This window comes from Bacillus rossius, chromosome 2 (assembly GCF_032445375.1).
Source record: "Bacillus rossius redtenbacheri isolate Brsri chromosome 2, Brsri_v3, whole genome shotgun sequence".
Classification (NCBI taxonomy): Eukaryota; Metazoa; Arthropoda; class Insecta; order Phasmatodea; family Bacillidae; genus Bacillus; species Bacillus rossius.
Genome location: NC_086331.1, coordinates 32520588 through 32543126, shown reverse-complemented (window position 1 = coordinate 32543126; position 22539 = coordinate 32520588). Strand labels below are relative to the sequence as shown.

General features: G+C 29.9%; 1 long non-coding RNA gene across 1 annotated transcript in view; it reads left to right on the top strand.

The window, feature by feature from the left end:
- The first annotated feature begins 17295 nt into the window (after positions 1–17295).
- Positions 17296–22539, top strand: part of LOC134529933 (uncharacterized) — a 139458-nt gene continuing 134214 nt past the window's right edge. The window contains exon 1 of the long non-coding RNA XR_010074747.1: positions 17296–17378. This is a non-coding gene — a long non-coding RNA (uncharacterized LOC134529933). The remainder of the gene's footprint in view (positions 17379–22539) is intronic.

The window sequence follows — 22539 nt, the reverse complement described above, 5'->3', positions numbered from 1 at the left end:
CGTTATTTCGAAAACACAAAGTGCAAGATTCGATTCGTACCGTAGGGGAAGTTATTGTTTTCAAACAACTTATTATTGCGTATAAACACAACTGTTTAGGTATATTATATTATTAATTTTTATTTATTTATAAAAACTATTAAAAATACATAGATAACTCCTTTAGTTTGGTTATCATACATTAGGTAGCCATATAATAATATTTATTTGAGCGCTTATAATGAAAACCATTTTATAAACACGAACTGATTGATTGGGAGTATGTGAATACATGTGTATACATAAACTGATCATACAAAGAAGAGGTTATGTTTGTTTTATTGTACGCTTATTTTCTTTTTAAACAAATCTATAACTTTATTTCGAAATTGGCGAAATATTGCAAACTTGACATTTAAAACACGAGGAATGACACTTTCTACATAATATTTCTAACAACCAACCCTAATTCCATTTAAAGCAGAATTTCGGTACTTTGTGGTGAATTTTTGAAAAATTTACCAAAATTACTGTCTGCAACTAGTGTTGAAAAACGAGAAAAATCCCTATGCACATGAGATAAAGAAAAACCACCGCTTATAGAAGAATTTTGGTACATCTTAATGCAACTTTGCACACTTGAAATTCAAAAGCAGAAAAATATCATTTCTACCTTAAAGCAGAATTTTGGTACTGCCTAACAAAAGATTGTACAACTGACGTTCGAAATAAGAAGAATATTACGTCTACGTCTGATTTAGAAAAAGACGAAAATCACTGTCTACATGAGATTTCATTAAAACCACCCCTTAAAAACATTCTAGTTATTCTGGATGACATCTTACCCCAATGAGGAATAAAGTAAAATGCAAATTACTGTCTACATCGGTTTTGAATATATTGAAGATTACTGTCGACGAGTTATTTCGAAATACCATCCCAGCCCCTTTTTTCGCACAAATGACCAAAATTATTGTCTAAAACTGATTTCGAAAACGAGGAAAATCACTTTCCATATGAGATTTAAAAAAAAAAAAACTACGTCTTAAAGCAAACGTTTGGTACATCTTAATGAAATTTTGCACAAGTGACCAAATTAACTGTTTTATTTAAATTTTAAAATAAAAATTTTATAAGATCACAATCTATATAAGATTTTGAAAAGCCACCAAATCGTATATTACCTCTTCAAAAAAATTTTAATACTTCTTGATGAAATGTTGTACACTTGACATTCAAAATAAGACGAAAGTTACTATCTAAATCTCATTTTTAAAAAAAAATCTGCTCCCATCTTCCATCTACCAGCAGTTTTATTTTTTGAAAGAAAACATTGAATTCTTGTATTTCGTTTTAAGTTCTATCAAAATGAAGTCTAATTACACAATATATATATATATATATATATATATATATATATATATATATAACTCTAAATCCCGTTTACTGTAAAATATTTTTGTTAGAAAAGTTATGTAGACAAATTTTTTTTTAATTTGTGGCTATTATCAAACATTTAAATAAATAAAATTAAATGAAAAATGTATAACTTCTAACGCGCGTACGTAGGTACACGTACAGTTTTGTTTTGCAGAAGCGTGGTGGTTAGAATTTTTGACCACTTCTAATATACTGAAAGATTTTTCTTAGATGTTTAATAATTATGTTCATTTATCAACGTTGAAACAAAAGTCGTTAGATTTGCAGATTTAATCTTATAAAAATGGCCAGGAAAATGCTAAAAATTAGTAACAGCAGTCCAAAACGCAAATTTTTACATATAGTTTTACTTAACATTACGTTTGGGTTAAGTGTTGCAAAAATATTAGTTAAAAATTTTAATAAAATGCTGTTTTGAATATCAAATCTAGAAATGATGTTATATAAAATTATAGTGGTAAACTTGAATGCTACCATTCTAACAATGCAAGAAAGAAGATTATTTTCTTTACACAAAACATACAAGTTAAAGTGTAATGAAGAAAAACGTGTAAATGAGATTTAGTTTTCTTCATTTTCATGTTTTTCTTCCTTATTATGGTCAATTATATTGCTCCTGTTGGGCAAAAAAATTAAAATATATATGTTTTTCTAAAATTAAAAAAAATATATAAATATATTTATGGTTATCATTATAAAAACCAACGAAAAAGTATCAAACATTCGCCTGATTTAAAAAATGTTTAACTAGCAAAACTACATTATACCAATATTTAAAGCAAATAAAACACAGAATTTTCTAAGCTGTTAACTTTAAATTAAAACAATTTATTACAAGTCACTCAATACCAATTTCTATGAGTAAGTCTTGTAAATAATGTTATGAATGTTTTGTAACTCGTCTTGAACATATTATACAAAATAAATATAGTTAATTTTTTTTTGCCACAATTGGTGTTTACCTAGTAAAAGGTTTCAACAAAATAAAGTGATTTTTTAAATCTAGTTATTAAACGAAATTTCACAACTTAAAAGTTAAATTTTACAAATATTTTTTAATATGTAGCGAATTCAGTGCGCTTTTTAAGATTGAACAATGCGCTCTTGGTCGGTTATGAAAAATGTGCAGGTTTATAGACTGTCTTCTATATTATGTTTAAAAAAAAACTATTTCTGGTTCATTTATAGCAAAATCTATACCCGTACTTTAAACATTTTAAAATTATATTTACAGCCTGTTTTTACTTATATTTTAATGGAAAATATATCGAAGGAAAAAATGTTTATTTTTGGTAAAAAAAAAAATCCATCACCAAATGAAGTTCTGAATTTCCCCCCATCCCCCCCAAAAAAAGAATGCAAAGTAAATTTTGAATAATGAATAAAAATGCAGTTTTAAAAATATAAAACATCATTAAATGTTCCGAGCGACATTCAAATACACATAAAAATTACAGTTTTACTGTACACTCGTGGTATAAAATGCAAAGTTACAAAGAATTCTGATTAATAATTAAAAAGAAAAAAACACTTATCTAACAACATTTCAACTCAATGCCTATAATTTATTTTCTTTCTTAAAATATCGTATATCCCATAATGGAAAACTGTCAGCAAGAACATTAATATTTTTGAGGAGGACTTGACAGAAAAATGTCAACTCCCATGCAAACAAAGCAGGCAAGTCATCTTATAAGATATGCGTTTCCAAGAAAAAGAGAGAAGCATGAGCTAATTATTCTAATTTAATATTACTGTTACATGTTTCCAGTAAAAGCAAAAGAGAAATCGTAACGTATATGAAGTAAAATTGATGTGGGTAGAGAAAGACTATTAGATAGCCTCACGGCCAGCGTTAATATAGTAACAGCTTAAAAGAAACTGAAAGAATTTGTTAACTTACAAGTCTTTACTCATTATAACTGTTATTAAAAGAAATATTAATTGTTCTAGTAGGTAAAAGGATGCCAATGATTTTAATATCCGGTTAATAATTTTAATTATTTCTTTTTATACGACATAATACGTGTAGCTTATGTGTTAGAAATAATCTTGAAAAAAATCCATACCTTTTGCTACAAAATACCATATAATTATTAAATATTTAATTTCCTCATTTTATATTGAGGCAGAATTTAATTATTTTTTCACAAACATGAAACCATTTTTCACAAATTAAAAATATTAAACGCACTTTTCGAAAAAAAAAATCAAAGTTTAAACAAAAATATTGCTTTAATAATGCAGTAACATACATTGCGTTTTATTAAAACAAATATTATATAAATTTAAAAAATTTAAAATAAAATAAAATTCACTCGATGTCAGATAGATAGTTCTAATATTTAAAATTAAAAAAACCTCGATAGACACATGAATATTTAACAACACGCAGTTATTAGAGTGGAACTCATACCTTTGGGTTATTAAGAATCACGCAAACCAAGTTTTTAATGTTGTAAGGAAATTGTGTCGGTCAAAAAAATTGACGTTAATATCGTTTCATTTTAAGTGCAGTGTTACTTAGGGATGTTTGTGACAATGGGGTTGTCTCCGAACCAATGGTAACCTTACTGCTCCTCAAATATTACAGTAAGTTAGAGCCTTAAGTGAAGGGGAAAACTAACGGTCTTTCGCCTTGATACATGAGCGAATCTCCTCAGCAGCCATGGATCCTGGAGCACCAATTGAAAAATTGTTCTTCAAATGTAAAATTTTGTAAATGAATAATGAAATACATTATTTTATCCGGGGAAAGATACAGCCTTAATAATGTTCGCAGGTTATTAATGTACACTTGGGTATGAATCCATGGATATTGTATCCTTTAACTACTTTTTTATGAAAACTGAACTGCACAGGAAATGTACTTATCGTACTTAAACAATATGTAAGTAATTGACTTCCCTTATATAGTAAGTAAAATTAAAAATTTATTTTTAATGGTGAAGTACATGTAGACCAGTATTGACTTCAAAGAAATGTAAATTTAGTAACATATTTAAACTATCAATCAAGATTTTTTCAATAAACATAATGTTAGAAATTTTATTTTCAAAATCATTTTAAAATTTATAACATAAAAGCTTATATACTCGTGCATTCTTAATGTTGCTGCATCACCTATGATAAACCTATTAACATATGTTAGCTATTTTAATATTTTGCATTTAGATATTCAGTAGGTAAGTTAAGTGAGTTTTATACTTAATGGAAAGCATATTTAACGAGAACTTCACCTTATAATTTACATAAACTAAATCTGTGTTTCCTATAAAAATATCTAGTATTTTTTTTAACATTCGTCTAAAAATATTAAGTTAATGTTTACAGACGTTCTGGTTGTAACATTTCCAGATGCACTGTGATATAAAAGAACATTGTTAATAATTTTAGTTGGCCCAATGGTTGTGGAGGGGGGGGGGGGGGTGAGTTTTCAAACTACACTTTAAAAATTCACCAACATTCGGAGAATTAAGTTGGAAATATGAAACATAATTCATTTTACTCACACCTTCGAGAATTACATAAGGCCAAGCTATGATCGTTAATATGTAATTATTAGAAGTAGAGATAACTGAGAAATTCTGGTCTACAATTGCTTAAAACTTAAATTAAAATATTACATCAATTGAAAAAAAATATTTTCGATGTGAAAACGCGCTCATTTTGGGGAATCTTTGACTCATTTTCCCGTTGCAAGTTATTTTTGTCTCCGCGCTACGAGAAAGACAGATAGACAAATTCAATTTTATTTGTATATATACTGACAATAACCATGGTCATAATATATGTACATATAAGTATGTCTAGCATTTAAATAAATTGTTGTAATAGGTGAGTGAATGGTATTTGTGTCAGAGGGTTTGGGGTGACATTGTATGGTTTAAACAGTAGAAGTTAAGTGACGTACCGTTTACTCTTGATAAAGTGATAAGCTAAAGGATTAAATAATGCGATTGAGTTGTTATTTTTAATCTGAGAATTTATTTAACTGAGATTTGTAACAGAATAGCTTATAAGTAGAGCCACGGAAATTTCGCGGATTCATTTAGTCGCAAGCTAGAATGCAAACCTCCACACTGTCGCACTGTGTTCATAATTAGACCGCAGTTATCTGGACACACCCCTCTACGACCGTGAGCCAACGATGTCCAGCTAGGAGAGAAGTAAGCGAATCAGGTAGTGCCAAATAACAAGGATAAAAATGTTCTCGCTAAGTAATCAACCAATGGGAAGGTATACATGGGTCGAGCACACCTATAACTTTGAATTCTATCCTGAGGCCAGAGGAACCCTTGAAATTTCCGGGACTCTACTTATAAGCAATAGTCGTACAAAACATAGTTATACAAACATTTCTTTCATAAATTAAAAACAGTTTTAAGACATTTGAAAAGTAATAGAAAATATAATATAAATATATGTAACATATAAATAAATAAATATTTTAAAAAGTTTTAAAATAAATTGTATTTATTTTAGTTTGCATTATGCATGTTTTGTGCATGTGTTTTTGTGTAAGAGTTAAACGTTATAATTCACTCTACGTTTTCTTCCAACGGTAAATATACGAAATATTAAAAACAGTTTTTAATATTCTTAAATCAAGGTGGTAGCTTAAACCTGTCCCAAACAATTTTTTTAAATTTTTTTATTAACTTTTAACATTACCAAACACATTTAAAACCAGAATTGGTAAAGACAGTATTTTACCTTGTATAATCATCCAATAAATGGGAATAGGTAATATGAAACGGCTTCCGGAGTTATGTCTGGCTAATAAGTACTTGTGTGTTATTATTATTTTTTTACGCTTTAAGCTTTAATCGCCACACTTAACAAATAGCTGAAGTAGCTGGCATTAAAAACAACTATTTGAAAACTCACAGGAATAAATTTGTTCAAGTTTTAATTATTTTTAAAACTAGTAAATTACGAAAAAAATTATGATATAGTACTTAAAAATACGTACACGTAATATTTTATCTTATGCTAACTAAACAACTCAAATTACAACTAAACCCAGACATTAGTTTCATAACTCCAACTTCAAAGAATAGTTCAATGAGGCGTGCTTCAAGAAGAAGAATTTATTTGAGCTAGGTATTCGAATGAGGTATTCAGATATATTTTCGGTCACCCAGGATTCAAAATTAACTTTTTTGGTTGACTACTGTTGCAGAATAAACTCTCTTATGACTATAGGGAAAATGAGATGCAGCTAAAGAAATCATTCACCAAACTATGAGTTTGATATATTTTTCTCCCAAAATATTCAAGTAATGTTAGTTACATTTCGAATTAGTTTCAAAAAAATAAAGTATTTATACAATTATGTCCCGTAGCTGAAAAAAAAAAACATTAATACACATTTTAAATGTATACGCAAATTCTTGGGGTTCAAACATAAAATTAATTTTTGATTATTGGAATAGCAAGTGCTTGACAAAATAAATTATCCAAAATTGCGATTTCGATGGTAGTAAGCAAAATACGTTTCTACTAAGTAAAAGCTTTATTTAAAATGAAAGTGTTTACTAGACTAGATTTTTTTTTAAATAATAAAACTGTTTGGAATGAAAAGTCTCTACTTTGCATAAATTTATAAAAATACTACTGGAATCTTCTTTTTGCATTATTTTGAACCCAAAATTAAAGTTTTTAAATTTTATCTGTTTGTTTGTTTAACTATTTGTTCTGGCATCACCCATAAACTACTGGACGGATTTGGAAGACAATTTTTGATGGCAATTTCATTGGCTAACTTAAAAACATTAGGTGGAATATAATTTCATAATGTCAACCCTGAGGAGGTATAAAAAGGGCAAATAAGTTATTGAACATTTCCGAAGCTAATCCAGCATAAGAAATAATATTGAGTATTAATAATAAAAATACCAAATGAAATAACCAATTTTTACAATTTGCCGAAATTCCACTCCTAAATAGAGTTTCATTTTAGGGAGATAGTTGCAAACTTCCGAATATACTAGATAGAGGCACGAAACTAAAAACGAAAATAATGAATACAGAGGTAAGTATTGTATTTTTTCAAAATGGTCGAAATTTGAAAGTTGAAGAGGTTGAAAATGGGGTATGTTTATTTTATTTTTAAACAAATCGTAACACCGAAATTAATCATTTAGGGCCTAAAATATTGGGTAAAGTAATAAATATAGTAAAAGTAAACATTGATTTTTACCATTTTTCTAGTTTACAGCCCTAAGGGGTGTAAAAGGGGTAGGTTTGGTTTCAAGAGGAAAAATTCATACTTGCAAATCTACCAGAACTACTTACGTGTAAGAAACTAATAGCGAACAATGTGCAAATCTTTTTTTCAATTATTCGAAATTCAACTGATAAGGGGTTGAATATATATAAGTGGAGACCTGCAAAATTCGCGGATTCATTCGGTGATAGGCTAGAATTCAAACACATATACCTCTTAGATAATTTTTCTATTGGCTTACTGTTCATCTGGACGAATCTCAACCAGTTATAAACCCTCAACCAAACAAGGATCGAATCACAGACAAACCAGCTGAGACAACTTACAAGTCGGCAGCCAATGAACTTGCGTTATTTTCCCGAGTGTACAGGGGTATGTGCAGTCTATCCTGGAGGCCATCGAAACCACGAATTTCGCAGGTGTATATATATAAGTCAACGAAGCAAATAAATTAGGAGGCAAGAAATTGAACTAGAAGAACGAATATAACAAGTTACCTTGCATGTTTTCTATATTTTGTTATATTCGACTGCAAAGGAAAAAAAAGTGGTGGGTTTGATTTAACAGTAAATTATTTTAACACCAAAGAAAACTAAAAAAAAAAAATTAAGTAACTTTGCATGAATATCTTACATAATTAGTAACGTAGCGTGTTTTTTTTTTATTTTCACCGCACCACAAAGAGGTTACAACGGGATAATTTAGTTTTTAGAGTAATAGACATGATCTATCTTCGAAACAAATCAAGTGGACGGTAAGAAACTATACATTAATAACTTTTAATATAAATGACGTCTGGATTTATTTAACTATTTTTTTAAAATTTATATTAAAAAGGGGGAAAAGGGAGTACATTTGGTTTACCAGTTTAAAAAATAATATCTATGAAGCAAATCAAGCACAAGAAAAATTTCCATAATACACAACGTTAAGTACTTTTAAATTTTTTCAAAATTCTACTTAGCAAAGGGTGAAAAGGGTGTATGTCAAGTTGTACGTAAAAAGTCATATCTCTTAACCAAATCAAGCGTGATATAAGAAGCTGAAGAAGAATAATGTACTTAATTAATTGCATATCATGTTTTTATCTTCTTTTGGGAATTCGATCCCAAGGGTAAGGAAAAGGGGATTAGATTTTTATAGAAAATAAATATCTCCAAGCAAATGAAGAATGGAGCAAGTGTAACCTTGATAATGAGTAGCGTAAAATGTTTTTAAAAAATTTTGCAATTCGTATGCAAAGAGTTTTAAAGGAACGGTACCTTGGATTAATAATAATGGATAGAGCCACGGAATTTTCGCGGATTCATTTAGTCGCAAGCTAGAATGAAAACCTCCACACTGTCGCACTGTGTTCATGATTGGACCGCAGTTATCTGGACACGCCCCTCTACGACCGTGAGCCAATTATGTCCAGCTAGGAGAGAAGTAAGCCAATCAGATAGTGTCAAATAACAAGGATAAAAATGTTCGCGCTAAGAAATCAACCAATGGGAAAGTAAACATGGGTCGAGCACACCTATAACTTTGAATTCTATCCTGAGGCCAGAGGAATCCGCGAAATTTCCGGGACTCTAATAATGGATCATAATCTCCGATAAATATTCAAGCAGCCGATATAAAGCAAGAATTTCCTACATATTAAGTTTCATAATGTGTTTTTTTTTACCATTTTTTTGATATTTTACATAAATGAGGTGAAAAGTTAGTCAGTTGTTTTATTTAAATATCAATTTGACTAATAAAATCAAGCGCAGGGGGAAGGGTTGTTAAAATTTGAAAGTTTTCTTCCATTAATAATAATCATAAAAACCAATCTTCTAACACTTACGAAACCGGTATTATACATTTTTAATAAAGATGCGATTTTTTAAAAATATTAAAATACTATATAATTATAGGTAAATGAATTCATACAAGCAGAAATTAAATTTTAATTTTTCTGTGCACACAAGTAAGTATAACTTAATTGTAAATGTGAAAGTTGACATAATATAAATAATAATAAGGTGCATTTTTCACCAATTTTAAAACGTTTCCAAACACAAAAACAACTAAAATTATATTCAAAATAACACAAGCCTACTCATTAGAACATTAATAATTTCAACATTATGAGGTTTCATTACGAATGAAACCGTATTTACACCTGATAGTTTAGTTTGTCATTTTCTTTAGCAAAAACGTTTGGAATAAGTCAGAAACTTATCTTACAGCGGTACAACATCAGCAATATCCGGGATTTGCATAAGTGAAGCAGCGGGTTACTATCCAGCAATCAAAAAATAATTATATTGGCATGAATTCGTTGGCTTTATTTCAGTTTCACTCAGAAATTTTAAGTAACGTTGTTGTGTTACATTAAGAAAACATTTAAAAGAAATAATTTTATTTTGATTTCATAAATGGAGACCATTGGCTACTTTTCTGCGGTGTCAATAGATGATATTTTAAGTTGATTAAGATTCATTTTATGACAATGCCTACTAAGGAAACAGTTAATAATAGCTTTAGTCCAATAATTTGGTGATTAAATAAGGGTTTATATGAAAAGTTTTCCGGGCGTTTTAAAAATTTGTATGCTTATAGATTTCGACATGCTCTTTACGAATTTTCACTTTGCCACATCGCATCTTTACCGCTCAAGCCGCCATTTTGCAAAAATGGAACATAAAAACAGTTTTTTTCACACTATCTCCTTTCCGACTCATTTTACAATAAAATTAGTTTTGTAATAAATTAAACAAGAGGCTTGCTTCAATTAATGAACAGACCTTTTTTATTTGGAAAATCAGTGGTTTATGCTTCCGATTACCACAAAGTCTACTCCAGCACGCGTATTGGCGAAAAAATTAATTTCCACACCGCCATGAGGTATATTAAGTGGGGCTTTTTTTGTGGTATCCCCAGTAGGCCTAATCCACATTATGCCAGTGTAGTTCTGGAGACGTAGAGGTTCTTATTCTTTTGACGGCTCTATCCACGCGTTCAAACATATAAATTCTCAAACCAGGAAAACCAGCACATAAAAGGAAATATAATATGGCGTCGCTGCCGCCGACAGAAGCATCATCACGACAACATTCATTCCGAATCTGTCACCAGATCCAGCAGTCGTTAGGAGTCGAACAATGCAGAGTGATGGGGATGGGAAAAAGGCACTTTACTGGAACCCCCAGCTACGGAAACCTTGACGAAACTTTTTCCTTGCAAATGTAAAAAGGGATGTCGGGGAACCTGTGGATGCAGAAAAAGCTGGGTTAAAGTGCTCCGTTATTTGCACGAACTTCAATGGCTCTTGTGATAATTTTCAAGTTCAACTACAAGACAACAACGAAGAGAAAGAAACAGAGTCTCTTCTCGAGCAAACCTATGACGAAATCTGATTTTACGGAAGCTGATAACTCTATCGCGTATAACGTGGAATAAATTTCTATCTGCGATGTTTCGCTCGGTTCTGAAGACGATGAACCCGCGGAAATTGGCCCATCAAGAATAACGAAGCGAAGAAGATTGCACTGAAAATGGTAATAAATGCATTAAGTGTATTAGGCCTAGTCGTGTGGAAATGAGTTTTTCCTCCAATACGCGTGGCAATCGTACGCTGAAACCATTGATTTCACAAAAAAAATGTAAGTACATAAATTATAGCAAATTTCCTCTTGTTTAATTTTTTTATAAATCTATTTTTATTGCTAAATTATTTGGAAAGGAGATATTGTAAAAAAATCGGTTTTTGGTGACGCGAGCAGCAAATAACCAAGGTGGCAAAGTGAAAATTCGAAAAGAGCACGTCAAAATCAATAAGCATACCAACTTTCAAAACTCCCGGAAAACCTGCCAGGTAAAACTCCCAAATAACTCGACTACCTTGAATAAGCTTATTCCTTGTGAAAAAGAGGCGTTTAAAGAAAATATAAGTTTTTAATTTACAGTAATATTTCTTTATGTTTAATATGTATATAACACTTTATTTACGTCACACGTGGAACAGATTTTGATGATGATATGTCCGAGATGAAGGACGTCTTCTATCGGGACCTTACAGGCACGCAAACAGTTGTGATGTGAGTTTAAGTTTTAATGAACCTAAATAATGAAACTTAAAAAATACCAGTTTACAGGGAGCCAGCCTTTTACCTAAGCCTCCACTATTAACTAAATTAAACTACGTATAAATAATTGACTACGTATACCTAATCCCTTTTATTTGCTTTATTTAAGAATTTTATTAATAAGAGCTAAATGATTTTACATAGAGCCTGGTATCAGCAGGATAGTAGTGAGTTCAAGATCCATCTGGATAAGAAATTGTTTTATTAAAAAATCATGAGTATTCAGTGGAATGTAAACCAGTTTTTTTAAGAATTGAGGAACGATGTGGACGTTAACGTGAGCCAGTGAGTTTTCTCGTAGTACTCCTATTCCCTTATCCTTCCATTCCTTCAGCAGTCCTCGGCGTTTGCTATGACCACAATGTCATTGAAATTTTAGTGTTAAAAACGAAATGTAAATATTTATAGGATTATAATGCAATGTATTCTTACACTAGAGTTTATGTGCTTCTTAGAATTTGTTGCCCGACTTGACATGCTGTTGAAATTAAATAACACTTATTATTTAAATTCAAACTAGTCTAAAAACTTTTTATTTTTAAAAAAATTGTGGTTAGCTGAACGTTATTGAGTTTTAATGTAACAATGCTCTCGTAGAAAGAAACCATGACATTAATGATAAGTTTCCCCAGAGTTTTAAAAAAATTTTCTCTAAAGAAAATTATTCCTGTATAATTTTTTTTCACAGTAAGAAATTTGTTATTTTTATATATATTATTTTGATGCTGAATATGGTTTAAAAATCAGAAATTTAAAATAAAATTATAGATTTTAAAATGGTATCTTCCAAATGAACACTGATAAATAAATGGTAATACAAAAAAATTGGGAAAACATATAAATGCTTACAAAAATTAGATAATTCGTACATTTAATAAATTTAGAAAGACTACAATTACGTAAATAACATTTTCATTTAAATGAACGTGTTGCATTTCCTAAATGTGCGAACAGGAACACGCAGTAAAAAATAAAAATTCAAGTAATTTTCTATAATTTTAAACACAATTCATATGGCATTTTTGAAAAATCTTGGTACGTGTAGTCGCAAAAAGGCTATTTACTATTGGAAATAAGACAACAAAAAAGTTTAGTGTTAAGTTACACTTACATTAGTGGAAACTCTGCTGCCTGACACATTATGTGTAAAATCAGCGAAATTCTTGTTTAAGCTACAATGCTGATATCATTCGTTTATTTTATTTGTTTTAAATTAACCCGAACCTCTTTGACTGCAACGAAAAAATTTCTGCAATATTAAAAAATCAAACGAAACAGGTTTACCAATCTAAACTTTCGAAATTATATATTTTTATTGCACTACAAAAACATTTAATTTCCGTTAAAAAATTGTAATACAGCTAAGAAACTAATATTGTTTTTCAATTTAATACTGCTATGCTTATATATTTGGACAAAAATGTTAACATGTAACCTATAAAAATTATTTTTAAATTCATGGGTCTTTTTTCATTGTTTAAAATATTCTTAATATTATATGCCTTAGCAAATAAGTGTTTGTTACAGAATAATTCTAAATATAAACAGCTTAAGATAGTGTTCCGTAAATAAATTTATTTTGATTTTTCGAGATTTCATATACATGTAATTAAACATTAAATATCACTGACTCAGCTATTTATTTATAATAGTTCCTACACATCCCAAAATTTGTTTTAATAAATCAGACTTTATTTTATTATATAGTTGTAAACAAATTATACAATATGTGATATCTAGTTATATTTTTGGACTGTTAAATATAGTTTTGTAATGAAAAACTTTTTAAAGTTTTAATTATACTTTTTGGGAAATTTAATTTAATAAGAAAAATACAGCAGTAATGAGCTTTAAATATGTATATTATATACGACACGTTTTGCAAGAAAAAATTTAATTAAATATTTTAAATTGACCGCAGGCAGCTACCTCTTTAATTTGATAGGCCCCTATAAAATCTTGTGAAATGATTTTTGATGATTGCAATGATTGCAATGATTGCAATATAAAATAATTTTCAGGTCTAGCGCTGAAGTGTAAGGTTACTAAGAGACCGCAGATATAAAAATTGTTTAACGAGAATGCGTTTAAAAAATAAAGATTTTTTGTCAAGTATTATATTTTTGTCTGTTTACAGCTAACATAATATTAAGGGATGAAACACCCTCTTTATTTCTACCAAAAATATATTTTAATGCTCCATGAGTCAATTTTAATAAATACGTATTTTGGCTGGGAACCAAATGATTTTCTTTACATTTAAAAATTAATTTTGGCACGAAATTTTTTTTTATTTATTATAATTATTACTCTTTCAAGACGTACTGAAAAAAGTAAGGTTTCATTTTGCAATTTTGCATTTCCTATGAAACACAACAGTGGTTAGAATTTTTTGCTGTAAGTCATAATTCAAGACAAAAGATGTTGTTGAATTAAGATGCATACTGAAGTGCTACACGAATTGCTGACGAAGTTGCTCCGTTATTATCACATCAGTTCTTTATTTCCTTTGTGAATACTAAGAAACTATAAATTACATGCGTAATAGATATAATTTTCATAGCTAGTATTTTTGATTGTTTTTATCGTAGCTACGTGAACTTATTTATTATCGACATTACTATGAAAATATTTATTTTTTAGGACCATCTATTACGTACTGACAAAAAAATATTAACTTATAACAAGCAATACAATTTGTGCTTTGTGTTTAAAGTAACGTTCACAGCTGTAAGATCTACAACCAAAAGTCAAATGAGCGTCTGGTATTGAATTATGTTTTACCTAAACGTAGGTAACGAAAATATTTCTGCTCGATTAAAAGTTCAAACGAAACAGGGTTAGGCCCTACCGAACTAAACATTCCCAAATACAAATATTTCTTGCACTACAAAAAAATTTTATTTCCGTTAACATATTGTAATACAGCTAACGAACATAACTTTTTTAATTAAATACTGCTATGCTTAAATACTTGGACAAACATTTCAAAATGTAACCTATAAAAATTATATTGAATGTTATCTGTCCTTTTTTCGTTAATTCAAATATTCTTAACACAATATGCCTTAGAAAATAAGTGTTTGTTACAGAATAGTTCCAAAAATAAACAGCTTCCGTGAAGTAAATTTATTTTCATTTTTTTTAAAATAATATACATGTTATTCAACAAAGCTAATGCAATCCTCAGCGTAAAAAAAAAAAAAAAAAATATATATATCACTCTAGAGAAGAGCACATAACTAGAACTATTTAATAAAATTAACATTTTCACAAATCGACTCAATTGGATATTGTTTTTTTTAATTGTTTAAAAAAATTCTAAACTATAAAATCGGTGTTCTATGACTCTATGAGCCTAAATTCAAAATAATTCTAAAACCATAAATGTTTTAACGAAAATTATGTACGAATGGCAAAAATATCCTTAAACACGATCATTTACGTACACAACACTGTAGACTTCCTAAAAAAACTTTACAAAAATTCACATTCATTTGAATAAATGTTGTGGAATCAAATGTTTTGCTAAAGTATCAGTTGTTATTGCGTGATGTATTAACCAGAATGCTATTAGTTCGCGTGCTGAGCTGAGGCCACGCCTACTCACTGAACAGGCGTTGTTCACACCCGCGGGCGCAAGTGGCTGTGCGAATCCATCGTTCGCGTGGAAATTTTCGCAAAAACGCGATTACGTTGAGACTGCAGATCGGCAGCTGTACTCTCGCGAGCCAAATTCTAGTGAATAAACGTTAATTCTAAAACATTCCGTCCCGTATAGAGTTTAATTATTTTTTTTTTTAATTTCGAGGGGTGGGTGGGAGTTTGCGCGGAACGAGATGAGGGGAGAAACAAATACATAATTAAATAAATAAATTGTGAACGGGAAATAAACAAGAGTAGGGTGCAGTTGCAAGTGAAAACAAGGGCACAGGGGGAATTCCGTTTCTGATAACGCGCGCTGATATTAATGTTTGAGCAGAATTTGCTCTTATTAGCAAAAGAGTCGCATATAATTGCGAACAACGTGCGCTGCGAAAAAAAAAATTGAAAATAAAAAAGGTTCCAAGCGACGCGGAACCGATCGGTCGCCGCGTGTCGGAGGCCCCTCCCCTTTGCCACGCTGCCATTGGTCGATGGCGCGGTCGGCCATCATCGCGTCGGCTCTCCCCTTGGAAACAAGTCTCCCCGCTTCGAGCCCAGCCGGCGGCAGGAAAGCCAACCTCGCGCGGATTATTGATTCCGAACCGCCGCGAAGCAATTTACGAATTAAATGCTTGCAATATTCATGGTGGTTCTCATTGCAGAGGGCTGAATAGGAGGGGAAATTTTTTTTCCCCCTTTCCCTGTAGGAACGGGTAAAAAAAAAAAAATTACCACGCGGGCGAAAAAAAAAAAAAACTTTTGATAATTTAGTACTAGCCGGGTATTGGCACCGTGTTCCATTGTTCCCTTTTAAGCTCCAGCTACGGAAAATTGCGCCTACGCGCGCCTCATACTGTGTAATCCACTCCGTCGCTCAACTCCGGCGAGAGCAACTGTCGAAAGCGCCGGACAGCCCCCCCCCCCCCCCCCAACTCCTCGATTACAACACGTGACGTCAGTCCGTTGCGCAATGGTAGCTGTCACTGACTTCCGAACTAGAGGCGAAAGAAAAATAAAACCAAATATTCGCTCACACTTTCCAAAACAAACTTGAATTTTCTAAAGTTTAAATAAATTCTTCACCAGAAAAGGGTTTATTTAATAAACACGGCTGTGATAAAAATCCATGCGTGCTCGCACTTAAAACGTGACATCTATAATAGTGAAAAAAATTAAAGACTATTGATGTAAAGTTTGTTAAAAAAATTAAATTTCAACAAGATAAACACAACGACGCGTATTTCCCTGCTAAGGGATCCGACGTTATCCACTGGCATTGCAGAAACGCGAATACCGCTACCCCTTCCTTCCTGCTCGCCAGGAACCTGATTTTCGCACACCGTGTGGGGCTGGAACCGGCCCGGTCGCCGCAGCCTATTTACATGTGAATAACCCGTTACTGGAAGCGAACCCGTGACACTCAGTGTAGGTCTCTCGTCCTGTCCGCAGCCCGACAACCGCCCAGCGACTGGCACTTTTTTTTAATTTCCTGCAGGCGAGAATACTCGTCCGAGGGGGGTGAAATCGCACACAACTGGTTTGCGAAAAATTAAAAAATAAAAAAAATTCCGCCCCGACCGGCTCTTCGGAGCGAAACGTTGCATCGCAATCCGGTTTGCGTTGCACCACACGTGCATGCATGCAACTTAGTGCAACGCTAGCTTTTCAAGAAATGCATTCTGCTCTTTGGACGGATTGGAGATAACGGTGCTAGTTTTTCGTTAAAAGTGCGTTTGGGAAATGTGAATTAAACGACGACAAAAAGGAAATACGTGTTAATTTTTTTTTCAATTTACGACAATTAACATTAGTGTTTTTTGTTAATAGTTAATGCAAATAGTAAATAAATATAAATATAAATTTTAATTCTCTGCTTGCAGCTGTCGCAGTTTTAACACAGATAAACAGCGATTTATTACGAAACGTGTTCCTCTTCAGATGTTGTGTTTGAAATTTCAGTTTGAACGGTAAGATAATACTACTCTACTTTATCTGAATAAGTTTAGGAACGTTATATTAAAATTTATTTTTGTTTCTAAGTGTACGGTTAAATTTGTAAATGTCATATAACATTTTTTTTTACTAAAATGAGGAAAGAATCAGTTTGATATTTTATACGCAAACCAGTAAATGACCAATTATATTTTAATACCTTAACCACGTTAAATAAATTTGATTTCATTTAATTACGTATTGGCTAATATGTGTTAATATAAAATGCCGATTAAAATTTTAAGTAGCAGATTTAAATATTATAACAAAAATAACTTTTATATTCAAAATTCAAACCCATTTCGAACTGAGTTTTACCTAATGCAGGTTTCGTGTATGATAAATCGTAAACATATTAAAAATAAAATTAAATATCTATTTTAATCTGTCATATTTGTATCACTGTTTATTACAAGATAAAGCATAGGCCTACTATGTGTGAAGATTTTAAAATATTTTAAATTTAGTTTACAGTGGAGTACTTGACAGTCAAAACATTCTAGATTTAAAATATTAAGATTTTTTTAATTTTCTGTGAGTTGCTTATACGAATAAATTTAAAAAAAAATTCATTAAACAAAATTCTGTCCTGCATGAGGAATAAATTCCACCAAATAATTGTCACGATGGTTCAAACAATGTAAATTTAAATGATATATGATACATTCTCATGTAATATAATTTATTATAATTTGATCACTTGACTTATTGACTTGTTAAAAAATACCAGAGAAATTTTGAATACTTAAAAATTTTTAATTTACAATTAATATTTTACCTTTACTGCTATACTTCATATTATAATATTGCTTTCATTTTTATCTAAAACAGTAAGAAAATTATTTCAATTTGTACGTAGTATTTTTTGTAAAGTGTGGGATTGCACTACCTGTACTAAGAAACGATTTTTTTTACTATAAGCAATATATTTAAATAAATATTCACACCCTTCTTTATTATAAATCGCGTTTGATTGGGTTCTTTAACCACATTATAAAAACAATAATTTAAATCTATTGCAGGGTATAAATATCGGGTTATTTTTACACACCAAATTCTCTTCCATATGCGTAAAAGTAGCTACCGTAATAAAAAAAATGAGATGATAGGTGCTGTTGTTTGATATTGTACATAGTTATTTATTCCTGTGATTTTTAGTTCAACTTTTATTTTCCTAATGAGAGCAATTACTGCAAAACGAAATTACAATTCAATAATATTCCGCTACACTTCAAAAAAAAGAACTTGTATCAAAAATAATAATTATAAAACTTAAATTGAAAGTTCTACATTTACGAAACACGACAAATATTGAAAATTTATAAACAAGGTTCTATAAAGATAACTAAAGCCACGGAATTTTCGCGGATTCATTTAGTCGCAAGCTAGAATGCAAACCTCCACACTGTCGCACTGTGTTCATGATTGGACCGCAGTTATCTGGACACGCCCCTCTACGACCGTGAGCCAATTATGTCCAGCTATGAGAGAAGTAAGCCAATCAGGTAGTGTCAAATAACAAGGATAAAAATGTTCTCGCTAAGAAATCAACCAATGGGAAAGTAAACATGGGTCGAGCACACCTATAACTTTGAATTCTATCCTGAGGCCAGATGAATCCGCGAAATTTCCGGGACTCTAAAGATAACTTTCACTTTGGTTCATTAGAAAATATTTACGTTTAAATTTCCAAAATTTGTGATACGTGGCATATAGGCTACTTTATATGAAATTTGCAGCTGAAGTAAACTATTTCTTCGAATTAATGCCAAAACAAAATTTTTCACTGCACCGCAGTATACGTGACTTTTCGGGTATGTTATATTGTCAGAAGTAACGTTCAATATTTCAATAACCCTAAATTTGTATCGGCTACTAAGACACAAATATTTTTGTCACTACCTATACCTAGAGAAGAAATATTTTTTCTATGACGATGTAGCTGCCACATAAAAATAAAATTTTCTTGAACTGGTGACGATATACATTTTTAAAAATATATTTATTTTTGTTATATTTTAGGTGCATACATGAAAAAATTTTGGATTCATATATGTTATAAAACTTTTTTTAAATTTAAAACAATTTTCTTTCACTTGTAACTACTTTCTGTGAACGATACGAAAAGTTACCTTATAAAACTATGTAGGCTACTCTAAAGCTTAGCTTTTGGATATTTGCTACAAATGTGCTGTTATGACGTTCATAATTATTTCATTTGAAAGCCACTTATAAATTATGTTTGGTTTTAAATATATTTTATCAATAATAATTTTGGCTTCTAATTCAAAGCCGAACTCTTTGCATTAAAAATTAACTTTAAGAAGTATAACATAAAAACTTTTTGCGCAAACCTAAAAATAAAATCGACCAACAATTACTTATTTTGACTACCAAGTAGCTAAAACAAACTCAAGAAAGTAGATTGTCGTTTAGTGGTTAAGTATTTAAATAATTTGTTTGCGTTTAGTAAAAAGAATGTCAAGTTTAGATTATTTTGTCTTTTTTATTTATTTAATCAATGTTCTATGTTTTGATCTTTTGAGTTACATTTTTATAAAATAAAATAAATATATTTGCGAAAACTTTGAATTTTGAGCTAACCTCTACAGAAAGTTAAATAACAATCAAATTTTTTTATCTTGTAAAAACAAAAAAACGTTGGAAAATGGTTTGAAAGTAAAATAAATTTTAATAAAAAATAATGAAAAAACTATATGGGCCCGAGTTATACAAAATTTATGTTTTCTTGTTATATAAAAATAAAAAGTCAGTTGTAGTAAACTAAATACTATTTATTTTTAATTCTAAAATGTGTTACTTTATGTGACAACCAAAAGTTATTTCGTAGTAATTAACAATACTGTTTGCAATACTACATGGAATAAGATATGAAACTGATATTTTTTTACAATAATTACTACAAAATATGTTTGATTGGTTCCAAAAAATAACCTGTTAAATCAAGAAAAATATTTTTAAAATTAAAAAAAAGATTTGAATTATATTTTGTGAAAGAATTTAACAAGGCAATTAAAAAACCATCTATTATATTTTTTGAAATATTTTATGAATATAGATATATTTTAAATTTTACACAATTTTCCATGTAATAAATAAGATCACAAATTCTTGTAAAACAGTTTAAAAAACTACATTTGTAAAAGCATTTTATTTTCTTTGTGGATAATAAAAAAATTAAATGTCTAAGGCAAATTTAAGGGTACGGATAAATTCCCTCTCGATAAAGTAATTATTAATCAATAAATACAAATTTGCAAAAATTACTGTAAAAAATATATTTTTTATAATTGTGTGTATTTTTAAAACATTTATATAAAAAATACACTCTTTAGACAACATTTAAATGTTAACCAGGTATGGAGACTTCAACGAACGATTGCTCATGAACGTTTTTATTATAGGACTTTTCAACTAATTCAAACTATTTAGATCAACTCCTTGCGGTCATTACTTCCAACAATTTCACAATATTCAAATCAAAAATATACACTGTAGAAAAATTTTCGTACTTTTGCAAGGATAGTTCTTGGGAACGAAATAACTTGCAAGGAAGGCCTTTGTACCATTTGCAATTATACAAAGCTCTGCCTTGCAGTTTTTAAAGATATATCGTTGGCAACTGGTTTTCCAAGGATTTTTCTTGTAGAAAGTATAACACCTTTTTACAGTGTAGTGTGCCTACAACGTGTTTCACATTAACAACACATGGCAAGTATGTAGTTTTTTTGCTTAAAATTGTTTATGCTTTTATAGTATACGTAGCTTGGTAATAGAAGAGGTTCACATAATGTTAGATAAAAGTTTTTTTGCTAAAATTATGAATTTTTAATTTAAACTTAAAAATTGGTATGTGATATAACAAAGAAAATATTAACTATAATATTTACATTGTTACATTAAAGTATGAAATAGCTCTTAACCCGTAGATTTGATTGTACCAGTTTAAGGTTTTTTGTGATATTTTAAATTTTAAACTTAATCATGTGAAAAATTACGAAAGATTTACAAAATAAATAGACAAAAAATTATCAGGTTTGCATAATATTTAATTCATAACAAAACCATTTAGTTCGTAAATACTGAAAGTGTTAATGCGTCAGCAATTTAATTTTTTTTAATTAAGATTTTGTATGCCGATTTTAAAATTCCGTTTTAGTATGTTCAAACATATAGCCTATATTACCATGAAGAATTAACACATACTTTCTTTTTTAGTTTTAAGAGGTTTCCAATTTTCAAACTTGTTAAACATGCGCCTTTTTAATTTTCAATTAGGTTATGTAATTTTAACTTACCACTTTCATAATTTGGTAATATGCACTGAATAATTACAATCAAACTTCGGCCTGTTTCACCTCATTACAAATTTCCTTTGAAGTTTTTTTGAAATTATTGCATCTTTGTTTGAAACGATTAGTACAAAAATCAAAATTCTGATCGCACGTGTTATTAAATAATTAGTTGTTCATAGTAACTATTCATTAAACAAAACTCACAAATGATCACCCTCTCGCTTGATAAAATCATTTGTTTTGATTTTTATAATAAAACTGAACTAACCACACTTAAACCCCTATGCGGTAAAATATTTAAAATATTTATACTAAAACCACGCTTTGAATTTTATTATGTAGGTTAATATTGGTCAGTTTCCTATCACCTGCTTGATTTGCTTCGAATATATGATATAATATTTTATACCACTTACCTATTTTCAAACTATTTACATTCAAAATGAAATTTAAAAAAAAAAAAAAACGAAACGAATCTCGTTATGGTTTCTTATCGCCTTGTTGTTCTGTAGATATGATTATAAGGTGTGGTAAAATATTACTTAGGCTACCTTCTTTTCACTACATTTGAAATCACATTTCTAAACATTACGCTACGCAAAAATAATGTACACAATTTATCCTCGGTTTCTTGACTCCTGCTTAATTTTCGTCTTTAATAACAGTTTTATTACCAAACCAAATTTTTCTTCCTGGTATAACTTAAAAAAAATATTAACTACGCCCTACGAAACTCATTATGTAAATAATTTATGTTATGTTTCTCCTCCCATCTGATTTGATTCGGAGATAATATTTATTACTATAAAACATAACTTAT